Source organism: Mesoplodon bidens, assembly GCF_964165515.1.
Source record: "Mesoplodon bidens genome assembly, chromosome: 10".
Classification (NCBI taxonomy): Eukaryota; Metazoa; Chordata; class Mammalia; order Artiodactyla; family Ziphiidae; genus Mesoplodon; species Mesoplodon bidens.
Window position 1 is genome coordinate 21,758,216 of NC_138172.1, and position 10,496 is coordinate 21,768,711.

Sequence of the window (10,496 nt, forward strand, 5' to 3'; positions counted from 1 at the left end):
TGTCTTTTTGCTGCTTCTACCTTAGTTCTCCTTTTTCTTCTTCCTATTCCTCCCCCTCTTCTTCTCCACCCTCCTCCTCCCAATATTAGCATTTAAAAGTCGGCTTTCTTGGTGGAAGTAAATACGGCTGGTCAGGAACGCTGCAGAAAGGTCTGGACTAACAACATCGTGGTCTGGGTGGTCACGCACGTTGGTAAGACCTTGGAGCAGATTTTGCACTTACTCTGTTGGGCTGTCCCTTGGGAGGAGGACCCATGGTACACGCGGATAACGTCCACTTCCCCCACTCAGGCTTCCTGAGACCCTCCGAGGGTCTTCTGTAGTGTAATGATGCTGGGCAAGTGCAAACAGGTGAAGGCTTAGGGGAAATGAGAGAGGCTTCGCAGAGCCGCGATGACGAGGGGCTGGGTGGTGAACGTTACAGGTTCTGGCCTGCCCCTTACCGCCCGAGTGACCTTAGGCAAGCCACTGACACCCACGGAGCCTCAGTTTTCTCATCTGTAAATGCAGGCTATTAAGGGAACCAACCTGAAGGTTGTCGTGAGGCTTTATTTGGTCCTCCTACCCGCAAGGCACTCTGCCGAGCAAACAATTGTGAGGAACGGCGGAGGCTGATCTTAATCAGGTAATCACGCAGGTGAGGTATATAAGGATAAACTGCGGGGCTGCGGGGAAGGGAAGGAGCGTGTTGTAACCGAGGGAGATGCCGTGCGCGTCGGAGCTGGAGCTGGGGCGTAGAGGGGCCGCGGAAGGTCCCTCCCAAGCAAATATAAGATAACACACCTCGTGTCTGGCACACAGAGAGGCCTCCTAAGCAGGCAGAGGAGCTGGGAGGTGGAAGAAGGAAGAAGACGAGGTGGCTGACACGGAGGAAGAAGATGCAGACCCACAGGAAGCTAGAGTCCTAGGCCTGTGAGCACCAGAGAAGCCTCCGTGGGTGACAGCTTTAGCCTGAGATGCCCTGAGGACCGTGGCCACGGAGGTCTGCTCGATTCAGCCATGGGCTGACAGTCCAAGAGGTGGGAAACTTCACAGAGACCAAGATGGGCCCCAGACAAAAGTTGCGGAGGCTCTAGGGCTGTAGGAGTCGAACTTTGCTTCCCACTGACTGCGTTTGTCAGTATCACCTGAGGATTTCAGCAACCATAAAGGCCTGAGCGCCCACCTGCCTTCTCCTCGCCTCAGCGTTCTCGGCTGCCACGTGAGGGGTACCCGCATCTCAGCTTTGCCTCTCCTCCTTACGTCTGTGATGAAACGGCACATGGTACGTGATCTGTGCAAATATATGCACATATGTAAACTCACGGGTCAGTTATGTAAGGTAGTTGCAAGGTGGCTGTGACGGGAAGGAGGTTCTTCTGGGCTTCACGCTTAAGTGTTTTTCCAAAATGTGCGTTCTTAATCCTGGGGGGAGGGGGGATTCATTTATTTGCTAAAGTGTTTAAGGATGGGCTGAAACGTCAAGAAATCCTGGTATAGCCCAGACTTTTCAATTATATGTAGGAAAATGACTACCAGGAAGGGGGGGAAAGCAAAGCTGTGTTTATTTTACTTTTTTATTTTTTTATTTTATTTTTTTTTTTTTTGCGGTATGCGGGCCTCTCACTGTTGTGGCCTCTCCCGTTGCGGAGCACAGGCTCCGGACGCGCAGGCCCAGTGGCCACGGCTCACGGGCCCAGCCGCTCCGCGGCATATGGGATCCTCCCAGACCGGGGCACGAACCCGTATCCCCTGCATCGGCAGGCGGACTCTCAACCACTGCGCCACCAGGGAGGCCCTATTTTACTTTTTTAAAGAAATAAAGTGAATTGCTATTTGGTGGAGGGAGCGGGGAACTCTTGAGGCAGGTATTATTAATGATGCTAATTGCTCGGGGGAACGTGGTTGAGAAGGGCTCTGCCTGGAAATTAGAGTTTGTCTCAATGAAGCTCCAAGCCTGACGCCACCCCTTTTATTAAAAAAATTGAGGTACAGTTGCTGTACAGTATGATTCAGGTACACAACATAGTGATTCACAGTTTTAAAGGTTATGTTTCATTTACAGTTATTACAAAATGTTGGCTATATTCCCCATGTTGTACAATATATCCTTGCAGCTTGTTTATTTTATACGTAGTAGTTTGTACCTCTTAACCCCCTACCCCTATCTTGCCCCCCCACTTCCCTCTCCCCATTGATAACCGCTGGTTTGTTCTCTAATATCTGTGAGTCTGGTTTTTTTTTTTTGTTCATTAGTTTGTTCTGTTCTTTAGATTCCACATGTAAGTGATATCATACAGTATTTATCTTTCTCTGTCTGACTTAATTTACTAAGCACAATACCCTCTGAGTCCATCCATGTCGCTGCAAATGGAAAAATTTCTTTCTTTTTTATGACCGAGTGGTATTCTGCTGTAAACCACACCTGCTTTATCCATTCATCTGTTATTGGACACTCAGGTTACTTCCATGTTTTGGCTCTTGTAAATAATACTGCTGTGAACGTTGGGGTGCATATATCTTTCGAATTAATATTTTCATTTTCTTTGGAAATATACCCAGGAGTGGAATTGCTTGGTCGTATGGTAGTTCGGGTTTTAGTTTTATGGAAAAATTTCCATACTGTTTTACACTGTGGCTGCACCAGTTTATTGTCCCACCAATAGTGGATGAAGGTTCCTTTTTCTCCACCTCCTCGCCGACATTTGTTATTTGTGGACATTTTGATGACGGCCATTCTGACATACGTGAGGTGATATCTCGTGTTTTTTTTTAATTTAATTTTTTTTATACAGCAGGTTCTTATTAGTTATCTATTTTATACATATTAGTGTATATATCAATCCCAATCTCCCAGTTAATCCCACCTTGCCCCCACCCTGGTTTCCCCGCTTGATGTCCATACGTTTGTTCTCTATATCTGTATCTCTATTTCTGCCCTGCAAACCGGTTCATCTGTACCATTTTTCTAGATTCCACATATATGCGTTAATATACGATATTTGTTTTTCTCTTTCTGACTTACTTCACTCTGTAGGGCAGTCTCTAGGTCCATCCACGTCTTTACAAATGACCCAATTTCGTTCCTTTTTATGGCTCAGTGTTATTCCATTGTATATATGTACCACATCTTCTTTATCCATTCGTCTGTCAGTGGGCATTTAGGTTGCTTCCATGACCTGGTTATTGTAAATAGTGCTGCAGTGAACATTGGGGGTGCATGTGTCTTTTTGAATTATGGTTTTCTCTGAGTATATGCCCTCATGGTGGTTTTGATTTGCCTTTCCCTGATGATTAGTGATGTGGAGCATCTTTTCATGTGCTTGTTGGCCATCTGTATGTCGTCTTGGGAAAAATGACTCTTCAGGTCTCCTGCCCATCTTTTAATCAGGTTTTTTTTTTTTTGATGTCAAGTGGTATGAACTAGTGATAAATTTGGATATTCACCCATTATCAGTCCTATCATTTGCAAATATGATAGAGAAACTAGAGATTTGTCTCAATGAATATCCAAGCCTGCCTTTGAAACACAGAAAAAAAAGTTCTTTACATGAATGGGAAGTGCCTAATGCATTACTGCCTATGTGGACGGAGACCTTTGTCAGTATTCAGCATTTTGTCCATCTGCTCCTTAACATCACCAAGGGCTCCTGACGTGTCTGCTCAGTGGGTCTTCAGGCTTTCAGAAGGTGTTCCCTTGGCTAGAAAGGTTTAGATTTGGCCTACTCTAGAGATACAGGGATGGATGATGATACCTCAGGAGCAGAGTGTATCTTGGGAATATGTACAGGACCTGTGCTGAGGATGATGCGCGAATGGTTTTGGTCTGGGTGCCTTCTTTTGGCTTGGAAATTAGAGTCCCCTCTGACTCTGAGTCAGAGGAATTGAGTTTCTGAGTTGAATGCAGTAGCAGCAAATAGATTGCAAGTCAGAAAAAAAAAAGGAGGAAAAAAAAAAACCTTTCCGAGCAAGAAAGCAGAATACTACTTGGAACGTGCTATTTTGCTGCAATCCTGTAGAAATGTGGACTTGTGTATATTTTTAATTGAGAAGTGTAGAACATGTACCACCATCATGGCTGACATCATGTCCCTGGTCCTCTCCCCACTCTTCCCTCCATCCCTAACCCCCCATCCCCTCCTTCGGCAAGTCCCTGTACCTGACCTCACCTTCTCAGTTTGATCCACCACGGAAACAGTGGCAGTGTTATTCATCAACCTGAAAAATGCTACACCAAGTCCAAGGGTTGAATGCCATGGTCATGTCAGTGGGAACAATTCATTATTCCATCAAGCACTTGACATGTCAGTCAATGAAAAAATAGGTGCTTTAGACCTGACAGCTCAAAATAGTCTTTTCAGCAACTGGCATGCCAAGATCTTGTTAGTATAATGAATTATTCTTTAAACCTATCATTTCAGGCCATCAATTTGGCCATATAGACTTTTCTTTTTGGGGGGGGGGCAGGACTAAATTATAGAAGTTATCTAAAATAGCAAGCAAAATAACTTTGCAACCTGGGAAGCAAAGACTGGAACTTTGACGAGTAGAATTAGAAAAATGTTCCTGTGGGAAGATAGTGAGGTAAACACAATTACAACTCAAAAGTATAAGAAAAGTTCCCTGATGTTCTACGAATCTTGGGCATGAAAAATAGTTCATTCTCATTGACCACTGGAATTTCATCCTCATTTTCCATAATAAGGCACTGGGAACCTATGAGATCGTTTATTATTCTGTTTGCATCGTGGTGCAAGCTTGCTGAGCAATATAGTTCCTGATTATTTAGGACGTGTGGGTATTGATGGCAGTCTTGGATTGAATTTTGAGTTCACTAGGAAGGTCAGTTTTTCCCAGTTAATCTGTATATGTAGATTCCTTTTCCCACACTTGATGTATGGTTTTTCTTATACTCCTGTGGCTAATTAATTCCATTCATTTGCAAGTCTGAGCTCTTCAAAGATCTGCACCCATCTCCTCTCTGAGTATTTTGAAACCAGGGCTGAGAAATTGCACAGCCTGCTGCTGGCTTTATGGGGAATGTTTAAGGCCTTGGCATGTATTTTGGGTGACTTCTGGACATGGCACAAAGCACGTCGAGGTTTCAGCTGGTCAAATTGCTTTCATCCTAAAATGTCAGCTTTTTTTCTAGGAGCAGCAGCTGCCACAGACATTTTTTTCCCCTCAGATATCTCCACTGAATTGCTTGATGTCAATGGTTATTTTTCTGTCCTGTTAAATAATGCCCTGTTGCTCCAGCGATGGTCATTTTAATACTGTCACAAAATAACAGCAATGTCAATTTGTTTTCAGGATTGGGTCTTAATTGTCCACCATTGTTTGAAAATAGAGAACAGCCTCATTAATTCACTGCAGAATATTAAGCATTTCATTAAAATATTGCCTGGAAAGGAGAGTTACTTCAAATCCCCTTTACGTGTCCTTCACGGCCAGCAAAATGATCTATTCTGCATTCTTCACTCTCAACCTGGAGAAAAATTGGGGCATCCATGACCTTTTAATTTGTGCTTCAAAGAAAACATTTCTTAATGTTATGTAATAAATCAATCATCACTTGCTTAATCATCTTAATGCATATCTTTGAAGTCAGAAACCGACCAGAGAGGCTGGGATTTTTAAAAATTGACAACTCTCTGGTCATTTGATGTAAACCGTGTTTTATTGATCAGCTGTGGAACAGTACTTGATAATCAGCTGCAAGTAAAGGCATGTGATCATGGGGAACAATGAAAAATGAAGACTATTTTATTTATGTGTATATATTGATGCACATGCATTTTTATATATAGTCTCTGAAGTACATGGGAAATAAGACTTTTTAATATTTTAGTATTTGAAATTTGTCAGATAATACCAACTCCCCTTAAGTCTATCTTACCTTTGTACATGAACATCCTAACATACACAGTATTTGTATATTACATGGTTTCTATAATCTGGAAGTGACAGTTTCTACAACCATATTTTTTATGTGTTCTAGAGAGCCGTTGTTTAAAATGCAAATTTACCCATGTTCCTTCAATCCTCTTTTGTCTATTTGCCTTGATTTCTTTTTTTACCTGAAGAATTTTTCAGTGTAGACATTTTTCAACTTAGAAATCATACACTCGTCACTTATTATTAGTGCTCTATTTATCATGCCAAAAAAACCAACCGTGAATTTTTGTTTCATTTTGTAGATGAGCTTCAGATAACACAGTTGCAGATCCGCTGCTACTTTAATGACTAACTGCTGAATTATAGGTTTCCTGATTTGAAGTGCATTTAGAAAGAGCAACAAAATGCAATTAATCTGATAGTAATAGGAACAGAAGTCAATATTGGCCAGAAGCTAGACTGCTCATTGTAAACATCTAGCCTGAATAATTGACAGTCACAAAGGCTCACTTCTTGTTCCTAAAACGGTCCTCTCATTACTGCCTGCACGACTCAGCTTGACCCCATTCCTCTTCAGAGAATTCTACCCAGACGTTATCAAGGTCCTATCTTGGTCACTAACACAACAGTGACCATGCCTCTCTCTGAGCTTTCCTAGTTCTCTCTTCTGTCTGTCCTAGAGAGCCCCTGAAGGGTAGTGTAAAGGGAATATGTGGGTTCATAACCTCAGCTCAAGGCTCCCAGCTCTATGACCTTGGACAAGGCCATCGGACCCCCAGGGCTACCCTTTAGGAATGCCTACCTTCAGGGCTTGCTGTAAGGATCAGCAAATCATGCCTGGCTTATTATGGGAGCTCCAAAGAGCTCTGACAACACCCACCCCCCCAAAAAAGGGAGGGAAGATGTGCTACAATATTTCACGTGTGGTTTTTTTTTTGATGGGGGCAGCACGTCCCATTCCCAGCTCCCAGCCGTGAGTTGGGCTATTGTTGCCTTGAGTTGAGCTATTGTTGCCAGTTGCAAGGTAAATCTTCGCTTTTCTCTCTGCTCCCTTCCACATTACCTTTTCCATCATTTCTATTCAATAATTAATACTGAAATGTTTTCTTTATTGAAGCAGTGCTCGCAAAAGGTTTTTTACATCTTCTCTGGGTTATTTCATTTTCCTTTTATCTGAACTCTTGAAAGACCTTGTCTGTTATTTTTGTTTCTTTTTTGTTTCTTATGTAGCTGCTAATGTTGATTGGAGAAATATATGAAAATACAGATAGGGGAAATATCACTTAAAGGAAATCATAGTATTTATCAATGCAGACCTAGGCTGTACGCACACCGCCAACACTCCCTCAAACACATACACACAAATTGTACACACACAGGAATATAGATATAACTTTATTCATGCTAAATTATAAATACATACATATTCATGCTATGTGTATTTCTGGATAACCTATTGTTTACTAACAGGATTTAAAGGACACCTCCCCATTACCATAAAAATATTTACATCAACATTTTTAATGTCTGCAGGTAATTTCATGAAGCCAATCTTCATATTGCTGAGCAATGAAACTCTTTCTAGCTGCTTAATATCATTAAGGAAAAAAATTGCCATGCCTTGAATATCCTTACACATACATCTTTATGCATCTGTCCAACTCTTAGGATAAATTCGTAGACACAGCACTGCTGAATGTCAGGACATACTCATTTTTAGCGATGTGATGACATACTGATAACTTTCCATCCAGAAATGTGGCACTTTTCATCTAACCCTTCAGCAGATATCTGAATGTGCAACTACCCCACATATTCCAACGCTGGATAAGTTGGCAGAAGGGTTTTTAAGTAGAGTTGCAGAATAGCTTTTACACAAAAACACTGAGAGACGAGAACATATTGGATCACTCTGTGTTTCATATATTGAAACAATTCTGAGCACTCTGGTTAGGAAGACAGGTTACAATCCTGATGTTTGTAAAAGAGGGACCATGGCTGAATAGAAAGTGTCTCCAGTTTTGGAGAGCTGGACCACGCACCAGGAACTATTGTTTTGATTGAATAGACCCGATAACGGAGCAGTGGCGAACACTATTTAGACAGCCTCGGTGGCTGTCACTTCTCAAAGTAGGTTAAGTAAAAGGAAGGCTACACAGGTTAATTAAAAGGTAACACCATGCAGTTGGACACAGCATTAGGTAATTGTTTCTTCCACTTGGACAAGTATGCAATGCATATTGCATTGGTCTAGGAAAAAAATAAACTTGTGTGACAAAGATGAGACACTTGTACCTAAAGCTGGAGTGCCCTTCCGATATCCCCATATTAAGGTATTCATAAGCCTGGATGCATAATGGAACATTTTGAAATTACCTACAAACAGTGAATGGCTCTCCTGGTAGGCTTGGGTTGTTTTTAATTGTATGAAAAAGATGACATTTACAAAGCCCTTTTTATTTGATAAGTTTCAAATATACACAGAAGTAGAGTAGAACAATGAATGCCCACGTACCCGTGACCCACTTACAATGATCATCAGCCACTCTTGTTTCATTTAAATTCTACCTACTTCAGCACCGAATTATATTGAAGCCAATCTTTGACATCATATCGTTTTACTCGTAAATATTTCAGTGTATAAAAAGGTGATTTGGGGTGATGGGTCCTAATCAATTAAAATTTCTGATTTAGCATTATCAGAATATCTTTGTAAAATACTCATCCTCAGCAAAATGACTTCTCTGAGCCACAGATTCCTGTTCTGTAAAAGGGATACTAATAAGACTTGGACACAGTAGTGGTATTGGGAGGATTACAGAAGATAGTTCAAGATAACATAACATCAAAAACTGAAAAACTGTTAACTAATCATCATCGCCATTGTCATCACTGGAATTCCGGTTTTATAAGCAAATGACATGGGAGCTTTGGAAAGCTGAGCGATGAGATATAGAGGCTTAAGAGGCTGCTGGGAAAGGAGATGATGGAAAATGTGACAAGTATGTCAGAAAAAAAGAAAAGCAGATCAATGAAGAGGGATCATTAGCAGGAACAACCAGTAGCCCAGGCATGTGGGACAGTGAGGGCGTGGGTCTTCTGATCACTGTGGCCACATGTCTGTGTTCCATTTTTTGGCACCAGGATAGAAACTGGGAGAAGTGAAACAGCAGTGAAACGTGGACAAGGATGAGACAGAGAACTTGAGTTTTTAAAATGTTAAATTCTGTTAAAGGTCAAGTCAGACCATAGTAATAAATACTATTGCAATGTAGAAGTTGAGCTATGTATGGAAATAATTTTTAAGTCTTGCCTGATGGGTCCCTAATTTCCAGAAATGATTGATACTGCAAGTTTATATGTGAACAACATATGTAAGTCATCCCATGGAATTTAGTTTTGGGGGATTTGATTGACTTTCTAGCTATGCCAATCTTATTAAGTGAAAATGGTTGGATGGTTCTCCACGTGATTTTGAAATTTTGGATCAAAGATGGCTATCTCCACTGTTCCATTCATCAAACACTTACTTTTTGACTAATACTGATCACTAATTTCTTCATCCAAAAAATAGCATACAGGATAATTTCACAATACAGCATCTCTCCAGATGCTTGATTTTTAAAAAATGTACATCAATAAGTTATTTTAATTGTTATGCATTAGAAATGACTCCAGGCAAACTTTGACAATGCTTGCTTTTTCCAGAACTTACCTATCCTGTGACCCATTCCCAAAGAATTGAATAGCCACAGAGATACTTTGATGAGTGAACCCCAGTAGAGGAGTTAATGGCTGATATGATGTTAATTGGGGCCCCTCCTCTTAGATACCATTTGCAATTAAGAGACACTCCAGATGCCTTGACTGGAAGGAATGGATGTTTGGGACCTTTTACTGGCAATGCCAGAGAGAGAAATATTTGGGGGTAGGATGGCATTTGGTGTCCTCAAATTGAATCACACAAGAACAAAATTTGTAAATCACATTAAAGAGTTTGGATTTTATCCTTAACCGTATGTCTCCCAACTAAAGTGGGAAGTGACCTAATCGTATTTGTATTTTAGAAAGGTCAATCTGGATTGTATGGAAGCAAGATGGGGATGGGGGCAGGGGAAATAGGAGACAAGTATAGATAGGATACTATCTATAGTGACAGTGTGGATGGAGGGAAGTGGGCCCATATTAGGCATTAGAATCCATAGACCTTGATTGTCAATTTAATGAAGAAAGTGAGGGTGAAGAGGTTAAGGATGATACTAAGGATGCCGATTTGGAAAACAGCCTGGATGATCGTGTCACTTGCTGCATCAGCGAAGCAGGGAGAGAGGCTGGTTGTAGAGGAAAGATGATGAGTTCCATTTTGGATGTGCTGAGTTTGAGGTGCCTGTGACGTAGAGGTATCCTGTGGGTATAGGAGTCTTGCAGCTTGGCAGAATAGATGCTCCCAGCATAGAAATGGTGGTTGAAGCCTTGGGAATAAATAGGATCCAAGACAGCCGTCAATCCGCAGAGAATAGAAACAAGCACATAGGTGCTGAGCCCCGCTTGCATCTGCCCTCTCAGGTTGGTGAGTGAAGCTGCTTTGGATCCTGCAACCCAGCAAACAGCTGAATATC